General features: G+C 30.7%; 1 protein-coding gene and 1 non-coding gene across 2 annotated transcripts in view; one reads left to right on the top strand and one right to left on the bottom strand.

Moving 5' to 3' along the window:
- The window catches only part of LOC116767336 (ecdysone receptor), a 113749-nt gene extending 98213 nt beyond the window's left edge, over positions 1 to 15536 (bottom strand). Inside the window, exons 1-2 of the mRNA XM_032657610.2 lie at positions 15404 to 15536; positions 3642 to 3697 (exon numbers count right to left, since the gene is read on the bottom strand). The gene's annotated coding sequence lies outside the window, so the exon portion shown is untranslated. The remainder of the gene's footprint in view (positions 1 to 3641; positions 3698 to 15403) is intronic.
- An 11922-nt stretch (positions 15537 to 27458) lies between these two features.
- Positions 27459 to 27531, top strand: Trnar-ccu (transfer RNA arginine (anticodon CCU)). Its single transcript has one exon. It is a non-coding gene; the product is annotated as a tRNA-Arg (tRNA).
- The last annotated feature ends 406 nt before the right edge of the window (positions 27532 to 27937 follow it).

The raw sequence follows: 27937 nt of genomic DNA, 5'->3' as shown, positions 1-27937 counted from the left end.
GTCAATTAAAATTATTAAGACACTAATTATTACATACGTATGTACCGATTACATTATATAATTAAATAAAACATTTTATTCCTTACCGAGATGGGTGAGCATTGAATAAATGAAGCAATATACAACACTATGTTATTAAGTAGTCACCTATTAATACCGACACAAGAAACACTGTAAACGAATGTCAAATATCATGTCATGTGCCCACAGCTATGTGTCATGATCGATGGGTTTGGATCATGAGTCATGATCAATCATGTCACGAAAATTTACGACATCACTTTAAGATTAAACTCGTTATTACGATGTGGATTCCTTGGGGTTATTGAAAAAAAAATTGTTAATAATTACGTAACAGCTCATCGGAATATGAAAAACAAAACAAATTTAACAACAAGCTTGATAAATGTCGTGAGGTTTAAAAAAATTATCTTCTGAACTAAATGAAAGATTTGATGAATAAATCAATCCAATACATTTAGTTCATGAAATGTAAAAGTTGTTTCCTTTTTAAAATGTAAGACCACTTTCATCCCCGACGTACATCTGTAATTTGAAGCTATGATACTTATGTGCTTGAACTGTGTCTTACGAATAAACTGTTGGTGAAGCGCAGTTAACACGGACTGCAATTTAAATAAGAGTTAATAAATCGACTCGCATTTTATAACTCGTAATAATTAAATCGTAAAACATTTCGTTTTATGTTTTAAGATTACAGTACTGCATGTTCTATGAGAATATTTATTCAGTCAATTTAACATTTGTTTTGATTTTTTATTATTGACTAAATATAAATTTTTATGATAAATTAAAACCATCGAAGCGCGGGCGGCGGATGCGAACAAAGAAGAAGCCTTAACAAACTTTAGCAAATGAATCTATAGCTAAATGAGAATAGAAAATATGAAACGAATACGAAAAAATAGGCAACAGTTCGTCAGTTTGTAAGTCCGGAGCTTAATGAGTTTCTATTGTGGAGTTTCAAACGAGGGCGATTAATCAAGCGCATTGTGGAATTACCTAAGGTTTGCTAAGTACTCATGAGCCAAGGTGACAAAAGTCTGCGAACAATAGCCTTTTTATTACCCAGCAGAATGGAATTTTACTTAAGTCCGATGTAATATATGTTGGTTATAAAATCCTGCAAGCCGTGCGTCGCGTAGACAAGTATGCGCATATCCTGTTTGGAAATAATGGAAGGAAAGTGTTTTGTCTGCACTATTATATAACTTTATATCTAGACTGGTGTGGATATGACGTAATGTGGCCAGCTCAATCTGGTAGCTCGAATGGGTAATTAATATAAAAAGGTAGATCTATATTACTATATCTCTATATACATATATTCATTGTCGACTATATAACTCCAGCAAATTCCTTAATCCTATGAGCTGATAGCGAAATTTTGAACTTTGTTAACAAGTAAGTTTTTGTTCTATAGTTGGTCCGCCATGAGCTCTGAGCTTACAGAAATATTATAACACAATATATTATAATATCCTAAGACTTAAGAGTGTAAATTATGCTACCATTTTTGTTATACAAATAGGAGCAATCTCATTTATAAAAGCCCGACGATTGATCAAAGAAAATTAAACCTATCTTTTTGACATTACGGTCATGATAAGCGGCCGCCTTAATTACGTAATTGTGATTAAAAATGTTGTTACTTTGAATGAAAAGACGGTAATTTCTTCATTTTCACCTTAGTTCATTTTACAAGCGTATACGTAATTAAAGTGAGATCATAGAAATGAATATTTTAGCTTCACTCACTAAAGTTACACTATTCTGTATTGGGAAAAGAATCTTTTTTAATTTGTGATTGTAGAGTTATTGTGTTGACGAGCAGCTCCATCTAGTTATAACACCTAGATTTTCAATACTGCAATATTTTTACTTACAAAATAATAAGTATAGAATACTGTATTTTAAAATGAATATAAAATATGGGTGTAATACAATTAAACACAATGAATATTATATATTCCGGTTGGTAACAAATTCTAATTCTGCCGTTGAAATATTATGAAGCATTAATATTTAATGAAATAATGCTGTGTGAGAAGTTACAAAATTACACTTCAAGTTTCAACTCATTATTATAATGAGCACCACATGCTAATTGCGGCAAAGACAACTTATACTCATCTGTCAAACCAATTTCCTAATAAGTTCTTGTTAGACAATATAAATAAAGGTGAAAAAAAATATACAGGCAAATTTAAAAAATAATCTATGCTATCATAAAATAAGTAAGAATAAATATTGTGAATGTTGCATATAAAAATATTAAAAACTATTTTTAGGATATTCAAATAAAAAGTGGCAACATTATCTGTTGAAGCCCGGCTTCGACACAGCGACAAGCGACACGCAACTGCCATTACTTTTTGGGAGGTCGATGCGCGTGGTGACGTCACTCGTGACCTTGACGCCTCCCTACAGTGCACGCGTCAAATGCGCTGGCCTCTTTATTTGAGATTGTTCGCTCTTTCCATTGTAATACACGTGTCGCTAAGTCGCTATGTTAATCACTTGTTCACTCGATACTTTTGTACGTATGGTAATTAGCCTTCGTTTACCTCAACAGTCTTGTATTGCTTTAATAAGACATGAATTCAGCTTTTAAAGTATTGTAGATCACCTTATAACTATAACAATGTATATATGTACAATCGAAAGATATTTCAAAACTGAATAGTTAATACTTTTTTCTAAAAAGCATATTGTCTGTTTGTGTTGTCTTTATTCGTTGCTATATTCTAATAATCCCGTAAATTTTTCAATACCTTCTTGTTTGCTCGTAATTAAGCAAGTGTAGCGGCCGTCTGACATTCGCCGTCCTTGTGATCCTCTCGATGTAAACGTCGACTGTAGCGCAACTTACAGCTTCAGTATTTTTTTTTGCGGATTTATAACACACAATTTCACTTAATACAGATAACGATGTTCTGAACGTAAGTGTATAATTTAAATAATATTATAATAATATTATAATGATATTATTTAATTGTGCTCAGGGTTTGCTTTCGACCATGTTGTATAGGTTCAATGTTTCTATCTTAATAAGTAGATTAAACAAATATTTTTCGCCAACAATTTTTTTTTTTTTTTAATAAATCCATTCTGTGCTGTAAGTAAGCTCTGAGCCTTCTCAAATCCTGGAGATCTCCACGCTTTATTACGTTATCTTAAAATAATGTTTTGTATATAATTTTTAAAAGATTATGTTTTTATATCTATATATATATATGTATAAAACAGCTACTTTTAATAATATTATATTTTGTGGAATGACATCAGATTAAAAGCGAATAACTGAAGCTTGTCTTGTCTAATTTCAACAAGAGTTTTAACAAATTTGACATAAAATTTACATACTTATTTAATAGTTCAGAACTATTGCAGTCTTTTAACTTCTTTACAAATTGAATTTAAAAAATTTACTATAAAAACTTATGGAATATATACATTATTTTTACTTTTACATTCAAAATTCAAATGACATAATAATTGATCTTGCTTTACAAGCGAGACCAACGAATGCGTACCAAAAAGGTTTCACTTCATCAAATCAGAAAAAGTTGTTGTGACATAAACTTGGTCAGTTACAAAATTAAAAAAAATAATCTCACCGTTTATTAACGAAAATCTGTCTGACGAAGTCGTTATTGTGAGGAGGAGGCTGTATCTGAAACAAATAACAATTTTATAAAACTATATATTTCGCTTGTGATTATTACACATAGCATTTTTTCATCCCAATATAGTTTTAATTAAATGATATCTGAGATCTCCGCGAGTACTCGTTTAAATGAAAGGAAGGTTTTCGGATTATAACAACGCGTTTTTTATTACTTTAAGAACTTAACATAATCCCGACGTTTCGGTTTCTTGACAGCAATCGTGATCACGTACATAAAAAACGTTGTATTATCCGAAAACCTTAGTTTCATTTAGTTTTAATTAAATTTACATTCGCTAAAAATCTTAAAAACTATTATTATTATTTTATCCACTATTGCCATATTATTCTTGATTTATAAAGTTTGCTTTAATTGGCAAAGATTTTGAAACAAAACTTAAAAAACGACTAGATTAAACTGACTATTGCTTTGTAGTTCTTTTGTAAAGAGTAAAGTCATTTTAGATATAATTAGAATGAGTCTTAGAGGATACAATAAAAAAATATTCTTAAATTTAAATTAATTAAATTAAATTAATTAAAAAAAAAACTGTCATGCTGTTGCAAATTAAATAAAAAGAGCAGTATTAATGGACAGCCTTTTTTAAAAGAATTTCAGTGAGTATTCAGTCACATCCAATTAATTTCTGTGTATGTAACATCCTGTATATATACATATTTACAATTTATAAACATAAAAGTTTCTATAATCGTCTGTGCATTCCTAACTTGAATACTCAAAACTTCGGATCTGAGCTGTATACATTTTTGTATTTAATTAAATAAGTAGCAAATGTATTTTCAACCACTGGGCAGGACAACTTTGAGGGTAAGCTGTAGTTATAATTTCAGCTGTTGGAATGCTACCTTAGCTATATTATGCTTTCTTTATCGATCAAAACCTGGGTGTAAATTACTGAGAAAGGGTAACAGTCACAAGTGTTGCTTTTACTTTGAACTACAACGTATGTGGATGTTAGGATTATCATTTAATGTGGCATTTGATTCATTCGTGTTCATTATTACATGAAATTTGTGTTGGAGTTAATACGAAATACGTTTACTTGAGTATTCTAGCATAGGATTGATTTGCGGAACCTTAAACACGTATATTTTTAGATAGAGAAAGAGAGAGAGAGAGAGAGAGATTTGAATCAAGTATATAATATTAATGATAAAATCATTTGCAATAGATGAGAGGCAATAAGCTGGTCATAATATTAAAAAAACTCTGATATTCTTTGTTTATTATAAGAACAAAGCTATTGTTTTTCTGTGAAACTGCATTCATTTTTACTTTATCCGCTTAATTGATTAACCAGGGAGTTATTCTGTTTTAAACACAAATCACATTTTTTTTAAAGAATTTGAATCCGGTTCTTATCTTTGCAGTAATTTTGTTTACGAGACAAGAAGAAATTATTCATTAAAAGGTGTGCTTAAAATTTAATTCGTTTAAGCTAATGCAGTCGTGTATCGATGTGTTATTTTTGTTTGAAACGAAACTCAAAGAATATGGTGCAAAAGACCACACATCATTTCGTTTGAGATTGACATTGAATCACTATACTAAAATTAATTTGAGGTCAAGTATATGAAATTTCCCGTGGCTTTTAGATTTCTTTTGGCTTTGTTTTCTATTATTTTCATTATAGCTTTTACATGTAACCCTTCAATTCCCTTAATACGAATTTATTTCTAAACTAAACACAGCCAGTGTTTTGTTTATTCATATACCTACATTGGCAGAAAATAAGCCATGTTTTTGGAATATACTTAACGTATTCTGTATTTTAACCGACGTTGAAGATAATAACGCATGAAAGAGACTTTCATGTTGCCTGGCATTGATCAAAAATTCTGCAAAGTAATGGAAACGTCTGGTAAAATATAGAACAGTTAAAACCCGATAAACATAGTTTTATTTAAATTTGTATTCGTACAATATGTATTTGTATTATCATGAGCGTTAATTTATGAATGAAAAACTAAAAACTGTACGTGTCTAGTTCGCAAATACAACTTCGCGGTAACGGCAGAAACAGATGAATGTTAGTTGTGGGATTTATAATCATGGCATGACAAAACATTTATGCTAATAAATTTCGTGCTTCGTACATTCATTTCGAGATTATTAGGATCGGAAGGCAATTAGGCAAATATTTAATAATCGAAAGTTGTTCTATTTATGTATTGGCACGTTGTTTAGATATTAATGTACATAATTATAATGTTATAACAAAACAAACTGACGTTTCTGCTGTGGTATAATAGTAAACAAATGATGTTAGTGAAATAATTGAAAATAATACATTCATTACGAACTGTTACAGCGCCATCTGAGCAAACATCTGAACAAACTCATTAGCAGATTGTCTAAGTTCCAAAAGCAATTTATACTTCACGAAAAGAGCTAAATCATAATAATTTATATGCAAAATAATTTTAATGGTCCAAATACGTATTCCAAATGGTTAGTTAATAATGAAAATGGTGAGCTATTAGGCGGAATCGAGGTTACGTGGCTTCGTTAAAAATCTAGAACAAATTAATTTTGGAAACGAATCCATTTAAAATATCACAACACGTGAAATTCTCAGTAATATTAATATATATTTATTTATAACTAGCTTCTACTTGTGAATCTTCATATAGAGATATTGTGCCAAGAAGGCTAAGTTTTCTTCAGAGTTGTTTTCTATCACAATACCAAATTCAACTAAAGTCGATTAGATGTTGGTCAGTCAAAACCTAACAGACAGAGCTATTTTATCATTTATAATATTATCATGCAAAAGTATTTTCCTATTTCAGCTATTTAAAAGCAAAAACATTAATTCCCGCCGGTCGTACCTTAGTTACATACAAATTAGTTGCAATACGCCGTTTAAATCGTGTAATTCCCCTCACGATTCTTCTGATTTATTCCACAGATTTCTGTGTTCGCACCTCCAAGCTCGGCCATTAGGATATGTTATCAGTTACCTTTTTTTTTTCTTGGGCTCTTAGCAATTATTTTAACGTAATTAACTAGCGCATGTTTCGCTAATGATAATTACCTGCCTTAATTTGCATCGACGTAGATTATATATACTCATTATTAGGAGCTGCAATAAATCATTTTACAACGTGGGAACGAGACAATAGTACTAGAAATGTTGTTAATATGAAAATATGCGGGAATGCGTGGAAGTAGGATTTTTCAGTCTTATAAAAAACCTACTAAATTGATTTGTATTAAACTGTATCTCATATATAATGGGCTAAAGTTTGTAGGCGTGTTGCTCGATTTAGTCATCAGTTAATGTTTTAAGCTATAAAAGCAAATGGCAGCCGTCTGCTGCGGTTGCCTTTTGACAGTCATTGATCTTATTTCTCGACAGGACGTTATGTTTACGATGAATTTTATAATATTTTTACTCAATGAATTAAAATTGGCGAAAAAAATAATCTAACCTAAATTATTTAGCCCATAAAACCTCTTCATTAAAATGGTAACTGACTGTTAAAAGAAAGAATAGCTTCTTGATAATCAATTCTAAAAAAATGTTATATCATTATGTACCAGTTTAATGATTAAATGAGATCAAGACATATATTTCGATTTTATTATAAGAGTAATGAAATGTGCGGCATTGATTGACCCAGTGTTCTGTTTACTCTGTGGCTTGGCTGCGCATGCGCCGGATGAGATGTAATCTGTAACCGGCCAACGAGATGCGTGTTTTATTTCAAAACGCGATACATAAACGTCTCTTTGATGTTATTTGATTTTAGTCCGACATTCAATGAAAGGCAAAGTTGAGAGTAAATAGGTATACGTCATTGTACGGCTTGTTGTTCAATTGTGCTTTTATATTTCATAAGAGAAACATTATGTATGATATGTAAAAAAATATTGCTACGTATAGTAATCGGATGCTCGGGGCGACTGGAGAATATTACAAGGCAAATATTATAAAATTCATATCAAAAGTCGAAGACGATGTTCGAGAAGCGTATTAAATTTAATATTTGTATGAGTACAAACATCAAATATGAATTATGCAAGTTTATGACTAATATAAGGTCGGATGGTGAAAACGCAGAGTTGACGCTCAAAGACGCTACGAGTCGGTGTTTAAGCGGAATTTAATATGTATAACGAATACGCTGACCAATCTAGGATGTTTAATTAAAACATTGAATTAATACAACAGAATTGCAAGAATTTGGCTGATGAATTATGAAATACTTTTGTCGTTTTAATTTCGATGAAATTTATTCAAATTCTATATTTATAACTTAATGCTGTTTAAGAAATAAAGTCTCATAAAAAACACTATATAATTTTTAATCAGTAAATCTACAGTTGAATTAAAATATCGTTCATAAAGCAAGGTTATAAGTACTTAATAGAACATTTAAGTTATATTATTTTTCTCGTTGTAGTAGTAAATAAAAGTATGATCAGAGCGAGTTGATGAAATCGCTACAGGCGACAAATGTCCTTAGTTCTCAGTGCGCATTGCTGAAAGTAAATGCAACGCTCCGGGGGGAATCCTTGCGATGGCCCTGTCCTTGATAGTCTTCTAACGAGTTGTTAGCATGCTCATAACTTATACTTAAACATGCCATTAAGCTTTTATTGTAATAGATTTCCAATTGTTCTTAATAATGGCGTAAGGTCGGACGGTAATGCAGGACTGCCAGAGGATAGACATGGTTTAAGAGTTCTCTGTGTTACATCATAAATAATAAAATACTATTTATAACACCGACCTTGCAACATTTTATGGCAATAAATTAATATTATCTTAATGATATTTTCCATTGCCTTCATAAACTTTCATTAACATCAATTAAACGATTCATGGAATGCTTGAGCATTTCACGCGAGGGAAATCAGGATGTGGTCTCTTATCTTATTTAATTGGACCTGCGAAGGACAAAATACGCGACTCTCTCAAGTCTTGGGAGGTACATAACGTTGCTTTTATTACGTTGGAATAAAGTCTATATGAGTGTGAAAACTGTTTTGTTTGTCAATTGCACAAACAGAATGAAGGGTCATCGGTGGTGGCCGTTAGTGGACTACGGATCAAATCTAACAAAGTATTAGTTTAATTAAAAAGTATTATTCTTATACTAGTATATATTTATATATAAGTATATAATATTCGGTTTATATTTATTTTTAAATAAAAATGAATTGTTGTTCTATTGTGCTTTTATGAATACACATATTCAGTAATAATAGTGAATAAATTAAATTGTATATTATTTGTTATTAGGTTGATTGTTCATTTCCTAGTTATTCGTTGCCGTAAATTCTCATCTCGTATAATTTTTTTTTTTATACTATGAACTTGGTAGATAAAAATATTGTCCTATATGTATATGCATTCCTCTATGCTATTTCTATGTTTCGTACTTTTGTATGAATGTTTCTATGAATTTTATAATAGAGTTTTGTCTATCAAAGAAAAATATTTAATGATATGGAGATAATTTAATGTAAAATAATGATATAATAAATACAAGTGATGATATATAAAAGGCGCCCGTTTTATATCAAATTATATTGTATATTATATGTTTTTCTCAGCATACAAAGCGCAATTCCCTTTACTACTTAAAACAAAAGCATATTTATCTAATAAGGGATTCTGTTTAAGCCATGCTCATCCATTCCATTCAATTACGAAATAAAATGGCGGTGTCGGCTAAAGTTCTATTTTCTTATTAAAACAATCCCTTTCTTGGTGAAACAAAGAGGTTCTTTAAAATATAAGTACTCGGTAAAGCGCTGTGTAAGTTCAATACTAATAACAAAGCCGTAAAGATACGTTATAGGTCTGCGTTGGTATTCATTAAATTCGTCTCATTTGCTCTTTCTTTTTTATTATGCTCGATTGAAACGATTCTATGACACTTATATTTAACAAATTAACGATAGAAAATATTTTCACTTGCATTAAGCTTTTCCCAATTTGTTTACAGTCATGCATATATTTTTATAGATATAAAAGTATTGTTGTTTTAATAAAATTCTATAATCATGGAATATTTCGTGACGGCAAAATTCTCCCAGCCGCTGAGATTACTTATTCATAAGTATAAAACAATTGTGCAAATATTCGAAATCTTATGTTAGATAGGAAATAATCACTCAACGCCAGAGCAATACTATCTATAATTTTATAGTTTTTGACAAACTTCTCACTTGTCTTATCCTATAACAACGGTTCAAAATTAACCATTATAACAGTCTATACTAGCTGAAACATGATTTCTAACTAAAATTCCCATAATCATATAAGTGCACAGAATGCAAATTTCTGCAACAGCTGATGGTATACCGGGAGTAACAGACGTGGTTTTATTAAAGGTAATTTTGTCCTTAACTTCGAGTTATGATCCAAGTTACTGTTTTAAAGTTACATTATTTAAATTACTTCCGAAACTCAAAATTAAATTACGATTAAAACTCGAACACACTTTAAGCTAAGCTATTGTATGCGATTGATAAATAATAAATGTATGAAGGAAATGGTTAAAATATTTATAACATGGAACACATATCTTAGGTCAATGTACTAGTAGTACTGCGTCATACGTGCAGTTTTGAATGTATTATTAGGAAATAAGAAATAGAACAGTGACTCACTCGTTTGCCAAGGACTTGCTTAAACTGCATCAGAGATGGTAAGCAGTGCTATAGTATAATAGCTATGTCTGCTATGAGGCGGTCCGCGGGATACTAGTTTAATATGATTAAATTTATTTATTTCAACACTAAAACGGAGTTTTTCAACATCCAAGTGACAATTAAATTAATATATAGGGTGTATTGAATTAAAAAAACATATTTTACATGTACCTTACATGTAAAATATATATTTTTTATATGTATAATATAAAAAAAACTTTGACATTGCACCTAAAATATTCATATTGATAAAGGGTAACAGTAAAGTTAGTTTGTAGAAGTATCCAAATTACTTTTTCCTTTGTGTTATATAAAGGGTTCCTCCGATATTATAAAAAAAAATTAGAAAGAAAGGAATTCAATTAAAATATAAAAAGTTCCTAACAACTGACTAATAATTATTAACACTTCATTAACTAAACTAAAACTAAAATGACAGAATATTATTTTTGAGGCCATTTGACATTTCTTCCTGTGTGTAGCTATGAAATACGGCTTAAAAAAATAATCGGACATTTTTTGTTCGCTAAAGTAGTGTGAATCTAGGAATATTAAGTTATAGCTAATGTCTTCATGGCCTCTTATAAATAAGGAACTGATCCCATATGATAACAAAGACTCATCTGTAACGCTAGACTAGTCCTAGTCTACTAGTGTAGACTAGTTATTTTTGTATACAAATTAGTTTTATAGAGATAAAGTAGCAAATAACATTTTAATAACACGTCATTTACAATCGAATGATGTTCGACAGAGCGGAAGTGTGTCACTGGACCGTGAATGTCACAGATTGGTCCAACATCCGGATTTGGCTCATAGAATTGGATTAATTAACGCCGCACTCCTGTTTGACGATTTGATTTGAACGTGGAGTAACAATTGCGTTTATGCATACCGACCATAGATTTAGACTACAAAGCAAAAAAATCCATTGTTCGTAATAAAAGCCTTTTCTGTGTCCAAATTTCTTTGTTTTTTTTTTTGGGCAAAATCATTTGCTTTATTTCAAGTTTTGAAAGTATCTTTTTCGACTCTCGTCGACTTGAACAAAAAGTTATTCATTTATGATTTTATCTATAATTAATTTAAAACTAAAATAACATTCATTGTTACTAAACATTTGTATTTAATTCCATAAATTTACTCAACAAAACATATATTCGTTAATTTTTTTTTAACTATATTTTAGTTTTTATAAAACCAAAAAAATATGTCTATTATATACGATTAGACTTGTTTTGAACATATATCTCTTATCAATAATAAAACGACAAATTTGTCATAGTTCAACACGACAAAGAAGTACGTGATATGGGGCTGATGTTTGCCCGATGACGTAATCAGTGACATTTTCAAATCCCGTGGGATCTGAGAGGTCTTGACAAAATGTCATATCGAAAATACCTAAACAGAGGCATCTGAAGAAAAGGAATTCATTCCTGGACAATCTTTTGTGATAAAGATTTAAGTCTTGATAATTTTATCAAAGACAGCATGTATTCGGATATTTTTTTATCATACCATTATTATTTCTATCTTAGTAGTCATTACTGAAAACCGATAGTTGTTTCGTCAATATTTTCACTTTGCTATCAGGTTGGGGTCAGGCAATGACCAGGTCACGAAAGTAGGCCGCCCCACCCTCGTCCCATTTACTACCTTAGATTTATTTTATCCCGGAGTATGGAAAATTTGCAGGCCTTCATTCCATTCATTCTATCTTTTTAAGTAGGCGTTTAAGTCGTAGATAACGGTAATATAGGTAATTAAAAAACAAATATTATGAACTTGAAACACTTTACGATTTTTGTGGATGAAGCATTTCAATATCATCAGTAATTATATTTTCCCATTGGTTTTGCTTTGAAATTTATGTACTAAAGTTTGAAAACATACAATATAAAGTACAAGATGTGACGTGTTTCTTTCTCTAGCGGTTGCCTCGTATTGTTTACGATTGGAACAAATAAATCATTACGTTAAGTACACTCGCAAAAGACAATTATTTCTCGTAAGTTTATATAATAATTGTCTATTAAATAAGCGTATGTCATGTTGTTTTCCAGTCCTCTTATTCTGTAATTGATTTTCACTAACAGTTTGTATTTCAAACATTAATTAATTATCTATATCTATGATCGATGTGTTAAAAATTGAAAATATTCATATATTCATCGCTAATAACTAAGGATTTTTGTTTATAAGTAAATCAATCTTTTCAATATATATTTTTTTGATAATTATGTGTAAGAATTCGCTCTCAAATTGGATAGTCAAAAATATCCGAGGATAATTGTAGAGATATTCAATCAATTGTCACGGTTCGGTTTTTGTGCATTCCTCGAGGCCGGAAATCGATTAACGATTGTTCGTATCAAAATCATAAATCGCGTGACGCGACCCATCAATGATATATTGCGTAATGTAGCAGCAAAATATTGCGTGCATTCTCAGCCTTGCGGGCGTTATCATTCTTCCCGGGCCGATGTCTGGGTGAACTCTGTTTGCTCGGAAACTAGGCCGTCGGCTTTTGACCTTTCTGCTTGTGATGATCTATTCCGAGTGCTACATCGATTATATAATTGCGAGATGTTTTCAATGGAACGATATAAATGTAATTCATTCAAATTTATGGATGTCACCGACGGCATAAACAGAATACGAAAAGTAATTTCCGTTCATCCATATATCTTTGTAGGTCCTTACAGATTGTCTTACCTTGTGAAGTTGAAATGAAAATGTAATCAATATGTAGTAATCTTTATTTCCGTCCCAATGCAACGACTTCAAATATTCGTCAAACTTAAGCCGATTTCGAGCGTTCGTGAATTCAATGTAATTGAGCTCTCGCTGTGTGTTAGTAGGTAGTTTCATTCGTCCTTTGAAATCAGAATTATTTCATTTACACATCACAATATACAATCATCGACCTTACAAACTTATTGAGCGAATATTTTCTATAGAGCTTTAAAACGTGTCCCATTATATTGTATATAGGTCAGCTCGGCCTTTAGTTACACGTGATGGACAAGTCTCCAAGTTATGGCCATTCAGTAAAAGGTTCTATCAAAGATCGCAGCTGGCTTTTACACTGAGCGTCTATTAAGATGTTTGGGATATTGCTTGTCGCAATATTTGATCAAAGGCCTCTGGGCCCCGAGCTTATGACCTGTCCAAAAAGTCTAATCAAAGGACATGACATTCTTAGCAGCGTATCTCACGTAGCGTAAGCTTCTAACAAATTAGTTTATATAGATACTCTTTTATAATTTAAGTTAAAAATTTAATTTATAAAACATTTATAATTTGATTATAATCTCAATTATATTTAATATAGAGAATAGGAAATATGATCTTTAATAGTCCGTTTCAAAAATAGATATAAATTAACACATATCCAGATAAACTATAAAATTTGTTTCTTTAATAATTGTTAGTTTTAGAGACGCGGAAACATCTTAACATGACCAAACAGCTTTTGACCTTCAAATACCGTTGAATAATAAATGAGGCTTTAAAAATCTCTATATTGTCTTCGACTGGCTTAAGACATAGAATGTCCAAAGAATCGTTATAATTTATTTAACTTCTATACCCGTTTTGTTATTATTGAATACTATATTATCTATAAGGAAACGCAAAAAACTAAAAGAGAGGGAGAGAGAGAGAGAATACTGTATTCGTATAAAGGAAGACAATCTAATATTTTTAATTTCAATATATTAAAACGCTAAATTATTGATAAAAAATTATATTAATTTATTATGTTAAATGTTACATATTATGTGTTCACTGAGAGGAAGTACAGACAGGAATTCACTGGTCATTGGAAACTGGAAGTGATAAGAGTTATCTAAGATGTCGGGGACGATAAAAAAAAATTGTTATAAAGAAATTCGACTTCATTAGTTGTTATAGAAATTATTTTATTACAATTATTTATTTATTTATTTATTTATGGGAAAACATACAGCTTATATAAGAATAAATTATTTCGGTAGGGTAAAAACAATTTATATTAACATTATCCTAACGTAGTTATTTAGCAATAAGGAGTGTAAACTTACTTGTTACTAACAAATTTGAATTACCATAACTCACAGCTACGTGATCTATAATAATGTTTTGTAATATAAATAACATAAAATTTAAGTGCGTGTAATTAAGTCTGTATAGTCACTAAGATTTAATATAAAATCCTAACATTTAGAACATTACAGTTGCAATTTAATCTTTGATGTAATTTAATGTCTTCAAAATAAAATATTGAAATACTGATGCCAATATCAAACAGATACAATAAAATTGTTTTAAAAGAATCACCTTCTAAAAAAGCATTTGACATGATAGTTTTTTTCTTATGTAAATTAACATACATATATAAATCTAATACTCTGAACTTATGTAATATAATCCAAGGACAGAACGCGATTAAGAAATCTCTGTTTATCTATTGAAATTTTTGTTGATAGTCACACGTGTAATGAAAATGGGACAATTTATTTATTCAGTAAAAATATTCATACATCTGTATACTACAGAAGAATGTTTACTTTCTGTAAATGTAATTTAAAACAGGCAATTAAACGAACGAAGTGTTTTCATATAATCTGCATAAATTAAATCGATTGCGAGATCGGTACAAGAGCTTGTATCTTTTTTACTCAGATCAACAAAATCGTGCCTTCGACTAGATAATGAGGCAGATAATTGTCGGCGACAATTAATCACACCTGAGACAGAGTCCAGGATTTCCTTTTAATTAAAATAACGATTTATTATAAACATTTTGTTATTTTTTTTATTGTAACGATCGCAACGTTATATTAAGAAAAATATTTCTGTCAAAACTAATTAAGATATACACAGACAAATATAAAAAAAAAAACTGGCAAAAACATCAAAGTGAATAGCAATTATTATTTATTCGTTTTGTTGAGTAAATAATTTACTTCAAGAAAATGTTTATAATTTTCTATAATGAATAAAAATTATACAATATGATTTTTAAATCACCTCACCTGTCGGTCACCGGGATGAACCCGGGGGATGGCTTCGCATCACTGAGATTCTCCACTTTTACACTAAAAATACTACCCTTTAGATTTATCTTACATCTATTATTGCTGGTGGCAGTAGTTTTCCAATAACTTAATTAGAAACCGGAGATTAGATCTGTAACAAACAAAGAAACATATGTATTACATTGTCATGAAATAACACTTAATAATATCCTCAAATGGTTTAATATAACGTCTGTCGAAAACTTATGTATCAAAAATACATAATCATTTTTAAACAATAACAACGAGCAAAAAAAAACTCGCGAAACCACAAATTTGCGGTTGATTTTAATCTAAGCAAAGGCAGAACATTCGTTCATTGTTGCTCCGTCGTATATTGAAAGTAATGGCTGTGAAACAATAGATTCGACCACGGATTCATATCAGATACATTTGTTATACGAGTTTCAAGAATTGCCCAACAAATAAAAACAGACTGTACCCTTGCCCTTGGCGCGATGTAATAAACTGAAAGCGTCGAAACTGGGCGCAATCCTAACAGATGGAATACAAACGAATCTGGAACGTGTGTTATTCAGATAAAGTTGAAATTATCATGAACCGATCGCGGTCAGTGCAATGAGTTAGCTAGACTGTTTGAATGTCAAACCAATGATCGACAGCGGCTGCTGCACTGCAGTGCAATAAAAAATAATTTATTCACGTCTGAGTAAATAAGATGATGGCTACGCAAATTAAAAAAATTCAAGTTTAGCAACGGAAGCTGTGTCGCTGGGGAGAGGATTGAACCGTTTCTGTGTTCAATTGGCTGGCAATAACCCAGAAAACGCAGAGGTCAATTTTTGCCTGCATCATCAATCATCATATAATGAACACATGACTTTTCGATATCAGGGTTGTCAGTTCTGATAGAAATATATTGATCTATGATGTCCATTTGAAACTTTCATTGAATAAATACGATACGTCCATAGAAATAATTTTTGCTGGTCATTATTGTCGTTTTGTACAATTCGTTTGAATGTTACTCTCAATGTCAGCACGGCGTTAGGCGAGTGCTAATCAATTCGTGTCTGCTCTGAGTAAATAATATTATTTAACCGACGTTGACTTTTATATATTCCGTTAAATTAAATATTCGATTTGACTAATTATATAAGTCATTCTGTGAGGAGATAATGAGTATAGCATGTTTATTTATTAAGATTTTACTTCACTCGGTTCACCAACACAGGAATTACTTTATTAGTGTCGAAAGATAATTTGAATGCTAAATTTGTAAGAAAATCGGTTCTTGACTTATTGTAATAATTTGATCCGACTTTTAAATAAACTGAATGGAACTTTTGTTACAAATTAAATATTAATAATATATTATAATTATTAGAATATATATTTGATCAAAATTTAAGTAATATACATAATATAAAACCCGATTCCGCTAGCAAAGCTGTGCTAAACAATCAATATAAAATAAAACTTAGTACAAATGCAAGCTGTTTTTAATTATCAGGATGGCAATGATATTTTTTATTGAGGTCATAAAGGATATCTATGCGCCGAATATAATGAAGGTCGCTAAGACGCGAATCTGCCGAGGCATTGAACTATGAAACAGAGCCGGAAGTCAGGGCCAATGACTGATGAACGATACTACGCGGACTTAGGGCTAGCATTAAATCATATAATAGTGTATATGATTTAATACCACTTACAACTGATAATATTAAATTAGTTTGGATAGTTTTAGTATCGATTTATCATAGACGTTAAACAACTCGATAATTTTATTGTAATAACTTTAGACTGTGCGTTAGACAATAATTTTTAATTTGCATTTTTCTGTATAATACCTTTGATATTCTACGGGCAAGCTTATCGCGATCGTAAAACTTCAGCAAACACGTTACGTTTCCATTTCGTCAGTCGGTCAAACATTCCACGTATTTTGTCACAGCTTTTTTTGAGGTGCTCGTGAATTTTCAAGCATTCTGACCTAGATTTCTGTTTTCAGAATCAATTTGTTACTGTCCGTATGATTAACAAGGACGTATAACGTATTTCGTTACATTACTCTTAATATATTCGCACGGACGTAATAAGCAACGAAAACATTCATCACACGAGCAGATGAATAAAAAAACAATTAAATTTCAAAAATTTCATACCGAAATAAACTACGTATGAAAAGCATTTCTAGTTTTATAGAGCTAATGAAGTTATTTTGTAAATGGGTCAGACGGATTTTTTCATTACTTTTTTGTTTCTGGAGTAGGTTATATCATGTGTTACAAAAATATCGATGTGTATCCGATATCCGTAGGACTTTCTTTAAGTAACATACTTACAATTAATCCAGAATATCTTAAAAGGAATTAATAGTAGTTTAATCAAATTTAGGTCATTATGGATTATTCGCTTACATTTAGTATTATTCAAATAGTTGAGGGGGATAAAATACAGCTGTATGGATACGTCAAAACATATTCTCACTTCGTTTAGATGAATTTTTAAAGGTTTGAAATACTATCCGATGGGAACATGTAATTTTAACATATTAGTTTACATCGCAGTGCTATTACAATAAACGCTGGATTCTCTACAGTCTACACGGTACACGGCTGCAAAAATTAGTTTCAAAAGGACAAATATAAGTCAAATGTATAATTATAGAGGTAGGACACGTCTCAGTATTCGGTCTCGCATTGTTTTAAGTATCAATAACATAAAACCCAACCTTCACAGTACGATGGAGGACAACTCGTGTTCCTTTTTGCTTCGCCTTTTTGTATTGACAAATTATCTCGCAATGGTGACGAATTTGAAAGGAATATATTATCGCTCGGTCAACGGCTTAGCTAGCAGAGCAACATCTACAATTTGTTGTAACTAAGCGCTATAATGTTCTAGAAAATGAGTTATTCAAGCGAATAGTAGTGTCAGAACATAACAAAATCCTTCGTACTCGAATGATGTTTTCTCACTTGCTCGTTAAAGTACTGAATTTGAATGATATTTCATTACTAACTCGTTAAAAATATGTAGAATGAGTTATGTAATATAAAGAACAAAAAAAATCAAATATTCAATATCTTCAGTAACTATTGAACGTAAGTTGTAACTTGTGAGAGACACGTGTATTCAAAATGAACTCGTGTCCAATAACGTGCTGATATTTCATTGGGTCCTTGACCTTGTTCGGACCCTTCGTAGGATCCAATTAGACTATTCACCAGAGATTGATGGTATGGGCTTATGCGAACGTTCGTCTAGGAAATTTGGTGTCGTGAGTTACAGTCGTGTAATTGACATAAATTTTTTAACGTACATATAATAGGTTATGATTAACAACTTTCTTTATTGAATAACTTAAAAAATCTACCCTTCATCAAGTACCAGACTTGATTTTAATCAATCCTCTGGCTTCTTTTTATTCCATCTAGAAGGCTATAAATGACATATTGGATTTCGCAACAGATTTATAACTAAATTTTAATTAAATTGATTACGTTTGCTTTAATTAATATCCTGAGTGAGTCGAAATTAACAAATAGATACATCGATAAAATCTATCCCATTTAATGTATTATTGTTTAAAGGTTCTTTCTAGTATCAGATAAATATGCAGCGTCCAAGTAAGCGTTTATTAGTTCAGTAATAATTCTCATTAAGACACAAACTCTGCCCAACAATGGAAATGTTATAAACGAAATCGGTTATTTCAATCAAATTTATCGTTTATTTTCGAGCTATTGTGACGGGTTTCGTATTGTTATTCAAATTTGTATTTTATTTGATGTACGTAACAAAACAATATTAACCTTTGAACAAATAATATAACACTTGGATAATGATTAACGTTTAAGAAGTTGGGCACGGCAAGGCTTTCGCTTTGTTGATTTACACATTGTTGAATTATTTGTATAATGCAAAAGTATTTAAATGGTTTTAGTATTCATATTTTTTAAAAGTAAAGTTACATTAATTTAAATTTATCAGAATTAAATGATTGATTTAAAATGGTTTAGATTAAACGTAAGATTCGTTGCATTTTCATTGTGTCATTACGAAAATATTACCAATGTGATATCATAACTGAATTCGTATAATAAATTATTATTATTGTGCATCATTTATTCCAGGTTTAAGACAAATATAACTCATCAGAATAATCGTGTAGACACAAAAACTTTATAATTTTTCTTAGAAATAATTCTTAAAATAACATAAATTAAGAATCCATTGTTCTTTTTGTTATTTAATGGCCTTAACACTATTTTCGAAAGTTTAATGACTAAGTCCTCGCGCTAAGGCGAATTCGTAAACAGTTTTATGGGCAGTTTCACTTTCTTTCGCATATTAATTTCGATCGTGTGTTTTATTGGTGCGTTTTCAGAATGCTATAAAACGAAATAATGTGTTCCATTTAAAATTTTACAACAGCACCGTACTTACTATATTTTCTCAGAGTAGGGAAGATTAGCTCCGAAAACTGCTATTGGGGACCTTAATGAAACTCGTGTACAGTGGAGAGGCAATTCTATAACTGCAATGAACACCTCGCGCTTCATTTCACATCAAACTGGTTCTAAAGGATCCCTATTGTAATGCACCAACCCTGAACTTGTCCCACATTCTCACGCTCCTCGATAAAGATACAAAACAATTGTTTATTATCATCAAACATCAAATTCCATGAGTACTGTTAGGGTTTCAAAGGATTTTACAAACGAATTCAATCTGATTCTTAATCTAATCTAATATTTTAATAATAGTATAGTTAATGGTATTAGTGAACGGTATGTTAAGATGCGTTTGTTAAATTATTGTTAAGCGTAATATGGTTGCTAATGCAGACTGGATTTGGTTTGTTTGTGTGTTTACATGAACCGGCTATTCTTGTAATCTGCAGATTCGTTTACTCCGTCCGAGCACAGAACAAACAGCATCTTGGAATTATTTAGCAGATATTTGCATTCACTGATAAAAATGCTACATTCATTATACATTTGCCGTGACTTGATCATAGTATAAATACTTTTTTTTTTATTGAATTAAAGTTAAAATTATATTTTAGTCTATGTTAGTGACGTGAATTTATGAAATGCTTACACTTCCCTTATTTTTGTTTTTATAATTATTATCTTAATATTTACTTCTATATACCTCGGTACATGATTTTTGAAAGGAATTCCGGATGAATTCTCAAAATCGATAAAACTTTGATTATTGGTAATAATAAAAAGAGCTTTAATATTTTAAACTTAACTAAATTACCTTTGTAAAATTTTACGAATGAAATATTTTATATGTATAAAATTTGTATTCACTTTTTTTAGGATATTGTTGTGGACTACGGTTTTAAAATCATGTCTATCGCATCTATAGATCGGTCTTGACCAAAGTCATGCAAGAATTGAGTAATAAAAAAAAAATCATTCTATTAATAATATTATTAGAGTTAAAAGTCAAGGATCATTTATTGTTCTCGAAGTACCTAATTTTATATAATTTATTCTTCTACCCGTCCTATAAACTGCAAAATTTACTGTGAATTAGTCGCATTTTTTGCTAAAGAATAGTTTTAATTTTTATTATTTAACATTACATATGTATAAATCGTCATGGTACGTTAAGAAAATGTTTACTTGTTATTCATATTGTCGTTGTCAGTTTGCAATTTGCTCAGTTGCTGAATGTGTTATTCTATTGACATTACCTTTAAGTAATACGATCAATGAAATACAGGTCACACAAAAATATCGCAGCGTCTTGCAGTTGATGCATTTGTTTTATGCCAGCATGCGCAGAAGCGAGCTTGTATCTTATTACAGACGCGGTAAAAAATCGCGGTTTATTTTAAAGAGTAACCCCGTTCCTGATCGTTCAGGGAAAGTAACAAGTCACAATCGATCCCCAAATAACACTAAGAACTATCTAAAGGAAAACAATCCACAACACAAACTCGTTCAACACAATCACTTACCGTCTGAAAGCTCCGTGTAAACGACGCTTTTAGGGTTAAAATATTCGCTGAGTTGTAAACATAACGTTAGGAACGAGCGCGGTAGGTCATCGATGTTATTTCGGCTCGGTTACCGTTTGGGTCACGTGTGTTAAGTGCACGAGATGATCGTGCATCGCGTACATTAAGTAAAAGGGATTATTTTGTTAGAATTGATTTGAGGGTGGAAGAGTTACATACAATAAATGCGGCAATATGCGTGGAGCGTGCGCAGTGACGGCCGCTTTAGTACTGAAGTCGGCTGACAGACGGCGCTAGTAGTAGCGGCGTATTGATAAAAGCGCAAAGGGCAGGCAGGACGTTAGGATGCGTTTTTCAGCGCGACAAACCTTGACCTCCGCTATCGGATATTAGATAAAGCCTTCACGGAGATATAACGCTATATCTGTCTTGAGACTAACTAAAGCGTACACGGTCCCGTCATTAGAACAACTCATTCTCAGAAGCATTACAGTTTAAATTGAAAGCAATTTATACAAGCAACTGATTTATTGCAAGTGTAAGTGGCTAAAATTGTTACTAGTTACGCACTTAGCGCTATAGACACAACTTATGAACTTAACGTTTATGCAGTGTTAAGCTATTATTATGTGTTTAATAATTACCAACTATTTCATATTAGCATATAAGTTGAGTAAAATGCAAATACTATACACGTTTTTCATATTTTAACTCCTATTTTGTCTGGACTATATTAAATTTAACTCGAAAATGACTTAATAGATATTTATTAGGAAAATATAGACATACATACAGGAAAGTTGTGCCATTAAGCCCTTATATCCTAGTCAATAACTAAAACAACGGGAGGAAGATAGTCATTGCATAATACGGAGGCTAGGACGGCCGAAGGACCGCGGCCAGTGTCATTCTATATCTTATTGAATATTCATGAACGTAATCTCGAACGCTCCCCAGGACTTTTAATATTAGTTATTTGGAAACATTCAACAGGATTATGAAATATCAATTTATATACGGAATGTTAATTGAAATTTTAAAATAATATCGTCGCTAGAAATACGTAGCACATAACATTATTACGCATATGAATAAGTTTATTAAATTTCTAGATAATTCAATGCGAAAGTTTCTTTAACTTTGAGCTTCTTTAAGAGATGGAATGTGAAAAATGTATAACTTTTTTTTATTTCCATGTTGTATCTTATTGAATAAGAGTATTTAAAGTTAGTTCCATTGAAAAATCCTTAGCGTGTATTTCTTCCTATTAAATACACATCGGAATGTAATGTTTCTTGCATCAGCGTTATTTAGCTGACGGAAAATATAGCAAAGGATTTATTCTATTTCCAAAATGACCAAAGTTATTCCATTAACATAACAATTTTTAATGAAATTTAAGTAGTTACTGAGAGACATTTTAGAGAGATTATTTTATATATTCGTGTATTAGTTAATTAAGATTTTTGTATGAATGAAGTGAAAAAACGTTTTTGTTTAAAGGGCGGCAGTTTCACTTAATTTTGTAGCAAATATATATATATATATATATACATACTTTAATATTTTAAAGCGATAAGCTTTATGTAAATAAGTTTTTTATAAAAACACACCGATGTAGTTTAAAGACACTGAAGCATCAAGTATCTATACCACGTGATCAGATTGTGACGTCATTGTACAACACCGCTTTGTACCTTTGTATTCAAATAATTAAAAGTATATATTTTACCCAAAAAAAGAGTGAGTTATGGTAGCATATTATGCAATATACATTAGTGATTGGAATGAATGAAGAAGTGGCTCAAGTTAAACACAAAATATATATGTATTTATTTAAGATAAGTGTTTGTTGATATAAAGAAACCTTTTTAAGCGAATTAAGGCTTTATGTTTATTTGTTTATATTAATACTATAATGTAAGAATATTTATGAATGAAAAATTGTTCACGCCCTCTACGTAGTGTGGCTGTGTTAGCTAGTATTAAGGATACCGACTGAGTAAGTTCTGTACTGTAACTTCTATACTAAATAAAAATTAAACAATTTCTTAAATTTATAATTAAAATCACAAAAGACAAAAACAATCATCTTGTAAAATAATCTGAAACGAAAAATTTAATAAATTCCCGAACGAGTGTTTTCAAAAGACAAATTGATATTTGAGGTAATAAATACAAACTCTATGATCTAGAACTGACCCTGAGAACAAGCACTTTACACCCTCTCCTATCACAGATATAAAGCCACTCCTCTCGGAGTAGCTGTCCACAGTTCAGCCGTTACTTTGTTCTCGTACAATAAAAGAATTAACCAGTGTCCGCAGTTTAAAAACATGTTGAAGTGCAAACTGTTATTACTATTATAACAATGGAATGATAAACAATAAAATATATATTCATAATTAATATTGATTATAAGCACCCAACAACTTGTGTCATAAAACTATTATTCTCAGACGGAACAGATTTCCGAACGAGTACCTCTTATTTTACATAGTGTAAATATTTAAGTGTTATGTGGTATCAAAAATTAATTATGATTTAATTTATGCAACTTCTGATCACTTTGCCATATCCTCTTCGTGAGGTCTTCAGTATTACAAACAGCACGTCTGTCATGTTGGCCTATTTATAATCTGTTGAAGAAATTTAGCAATCTTGACACGAATCAATCGATTGCGTTTCATTTATAGCCTTTACTGAAAAATAGTTTCTTAATATTTTATACTCTTTTAGATTTTTTTAATAAATTTTTCATATTTATAAACGTATATAAAACTCAACCAATTTCTATCAATTACTTCAAACTGACAGATCTCGAAAATGGTTTGGTTTTAAAGGAAAAAAATATGTATGTGCTTTAAAATAGCGTTATATATTGTCTGCTTCACGTAACTCCATGAACATGTGATCAAAATTAATAATTTATAGCTGAAATTTTATTCTCTTGCATGAGATTTATAAATGCAAAACTGTTATCTATTCAGTATTTTCTGAATTAAAGATTTATAAAATCAATACATAATAAAATTACGCCAGCAACCAGTAAACTTTTTAAAATTCAATTTAAATATGAAGTTTAATTATAAGATTATTTCTATTCAATCGATAGCAAGGTTAAAATAAAATGGCAGAAACACGTTATACCTACTTTAAACGACCAATTAGGAGTCGAACTGCTGTATATTGTGTGAACTAGAGATGCCAGACTTATACTGTCGAAATGTAAGCACTGAGCCCATTTATGCCTTCCTTATAGGGTTTGGTATTCACAGTATACCGGTTGGTGATTGAGTAAGCCGATTTCCATTAAGCATCTGTCCAGATCTGCGGCTATTTTACGTCCGAAGAGCCTTATCAGTTATCACGAATGTATTTTTTTTATAAATTAATACAAATAAATGAAAGAAACACATACCTTTAGGATTTTTTCGTTCATTTCATTTCATTTTCACCTATATTGTTTGAAAAAAAAAAATATCATAAATCCCACCGCTTCACTTTATATGACAAGGATTTATATAATCTAAATATCACCTAAATTTGTAATAATGCGTTTTTGTATTTAATAGTCGGTATCATACTTTTTGCCGCCACATTTTTGACGCATTTATCTTTATATAATCTATACCAAAGTGGTAAAGATACATCCTGAGTCGAAGCGTTCACAAAAACAATGATAGACGACATGCTGTGTAATGACGGTGTTTAGAAATGGTAGAGACTAAATTAAAGATGAAATAGTCAAGTTTAGACACTATTATTAAACAAGATATTAATACAACATTGCGTGCTGACTGATGAGCGTTTAGCATTATTGAAGAGAAAATAAACAGTAAAAGGAATTATAAAAACTTATCAATATTTTGTATGTTTACAGTGATAAAATCTTTTAAAGTACACAATACATAATAGATATTGAAAACATCATAAAAATATGTTATTAATCACTTAATAAACAGTTAACGGTTCAACAATACAAATCGTAAATTATTATAATCATGAGCGTAGAGATCTGCATTCACAATACACGAGATGGCATCGATTTACGACTCTCGCAAAAATGTTAGGTTGCGCATTAATATTATTTATAGCTGATAACATTTACGCTTTGACACTAGACCGTTTTGATTTATGGTATATTTTATTTTATTTTTTTATTGAAAAAAAAAAAAGATGGAACCGTTTTGTAAATAGGTCCATAAAAGAGTGCCATATTTTAAATTGAGGTTAAAATCCTAACAATTCTGGTTTTAATATCAGGGTTAAATGTTTCAGATTTCGCTTACCAATAAAAGCATCGAAATTTAGACACCTAATTTGCATTTTATCTTAGCGTAGGAAGATGCTAACGAGTACTGCATCTCGGATTGTCGTTTATTATTCACTGTAGATTTCAAAGGACAAAGTAAGTAATAAAAACTTAAATTTAGAAGTCCTTCGCACGTCATAAAACATCTTGTGACAAGATTTAAAAGTAGTAACTAAAACTTAATTTTAATTGTTTGATAATACATAGGTGCCAACATATTGATATTTTATTTCTTTTCGTTATATATAAATATGAGTTAATACTACATAAAACAAAAGACCCAATACTGTTACAATCTCTATCTATAAATAGAATTGCTACCGTATTTTTTAAGTATCACTCCTTGTTAGTCTGTCTCGTGTTAGCGTAAAGTGAATCACCTTTACCCAGTAAATGTATCTCCAACCATAGGTGTTGTGTGCACGGCAAACGGAATATCAATTCGTTAATTTCCAATGCTAACTGCGTGGCAAATCCCCAATGATAGTCAGTACATCGGGGATACGAACGTTTTCCAACAAGCAGCTGTGCACGAAATAGTAATACAAAAACCGAGACACTGTGCCTGTGACACAATCAGTATCTTGCACGTTGTTTTCTGTGTTTTATGGAGAGTAATGTGTGACGAACGGATGCGTTGCTGCCACGTGATTTGTGATATTATAGTGTACCGATTGGAAGCGTAATTTAATGCGACAGGGATGTAAGGTTACATAAGAAATCGTACCCTTAGAACAAGTTGGTCATCAGACTAAGTACTGACTGTTTGAATGTTTTTCATTTATAAATTGAAAATATATACAGATATTTAAATGAAAAAACAAATATCTATCTGTTTGACTGTATGTTGCTTTAATATAACATTGTGATGAAATTATTTTGAATAACAAGAACATATGCTTATGAATTAATTCTTAAACAAATTCAAACATTATAAGAATATATTTGATTATCTAATTAACTGGTACGTATGAAATGTATCAGTGTTTATAGAGACAATTAAAACTTAAAAGTCATTGACCTCCGTTATCACATTCAATCACACCTTGGCTTCACCTTCGTGAAAATTACTCAAATATTTGACGTACAACATAGTTTTTTGAATTCCATTCTTAGAAATGAAACGGATGTATGCATTAAAGTCTATTTATAAACAAGATGTCCGTATAGCATAAAACTTAACTTAACAAATATTCCTCTTCATAATATTTCAATTAAATAAAAAGATATATATCAAAATACATTTTTTACATAATTGGAAGAACCACGATAACTGAAACAAAAAGACTGTATGCAAATTAAAAAAAAAAAGTAGTTTCGAGATAAAAAGCTCATTGATTGACCTGAATGCTTTGTGGTAGATAAGAACCCTTCATCGTACAAGCGCCCTTAGCTGTGTGACGTCAGCAGAAGTGAATGATTTTATATCAGGATTTAAATAGAATGCCAGAGATGAAACGATGAAAAAAATAAAATGACATACGTACCAAAGCTCTACACAACAGTACCTACACTTTTTTAAAATACATAAGGATATAATAACAAAATGATGGTGTTATTAATAAAACTTTAATTGGATAAAATTATTTTTATTAATCAAGTTTGTATTAATGATATTACTTAATGCCAATATTATAAAAAAAAATATAACTTTTATACTTAATTTAAAGTTGTATATTTTGAACGCTATTTTTTCTATTATTTTGTTAACCACAGTTATGCGATTACAAAATACGACACAGCTTATATCCGCCCCTGTGGCCTAATGGATAAGGCATCGGCCTCCTAAGCCGGGGACTGTGGGTTCGAGTCCCACCAGGGGTACACATGTAATTTTTATTACTCAAAATAATTTTTAACAGTCAAAGTAGTTCTAAGTTAGGTTATCAAAATGAAATTGATTAAAAAAACAAAAACAATATATTATATAATTAGTTTAAATATTATGCATCTCTAAATATATATAACACAACAAATACATAACTGGCAAGCGGTAATATACAAAAACTTCCAGACCAAGTATACGCAACTGAACAAAGCCTACAGACTCGGAGTAATGAACTGAGTGCGAACGGTCAGGTACATGCGTCTGCGACCTTGACAAGGGTCGTCTTCACCCGACGGGGGTCGATCAATATTCTAATACGCATCATCCCTAGATGAATTACTGAAGGTTTCAGGAGAAGGCATTGAGTGGATAAAACCTAATACATAAACATAAAGTATAGGC

The sequence above is a fragment of the Danaus plexippus genome, assembly GCF_018135715.1.
Source record: "Danaus plexippus chromosome 9 unlocalized genomic scaffold, MEX_DaPlex mxdp_24, whole genome shotgun sequence".
Classification (NCBI taxonomy): Eukaryota; Metazoa; Arthropoda; class Insecta; order Lepidoptera; family Nymphalidae; genus Danaus; species Danaus plexippus.
Note: the sequence above shows the minus strand (reverse complement) of the source record. Positions and strands in the feature narration are given on the sequence as shown.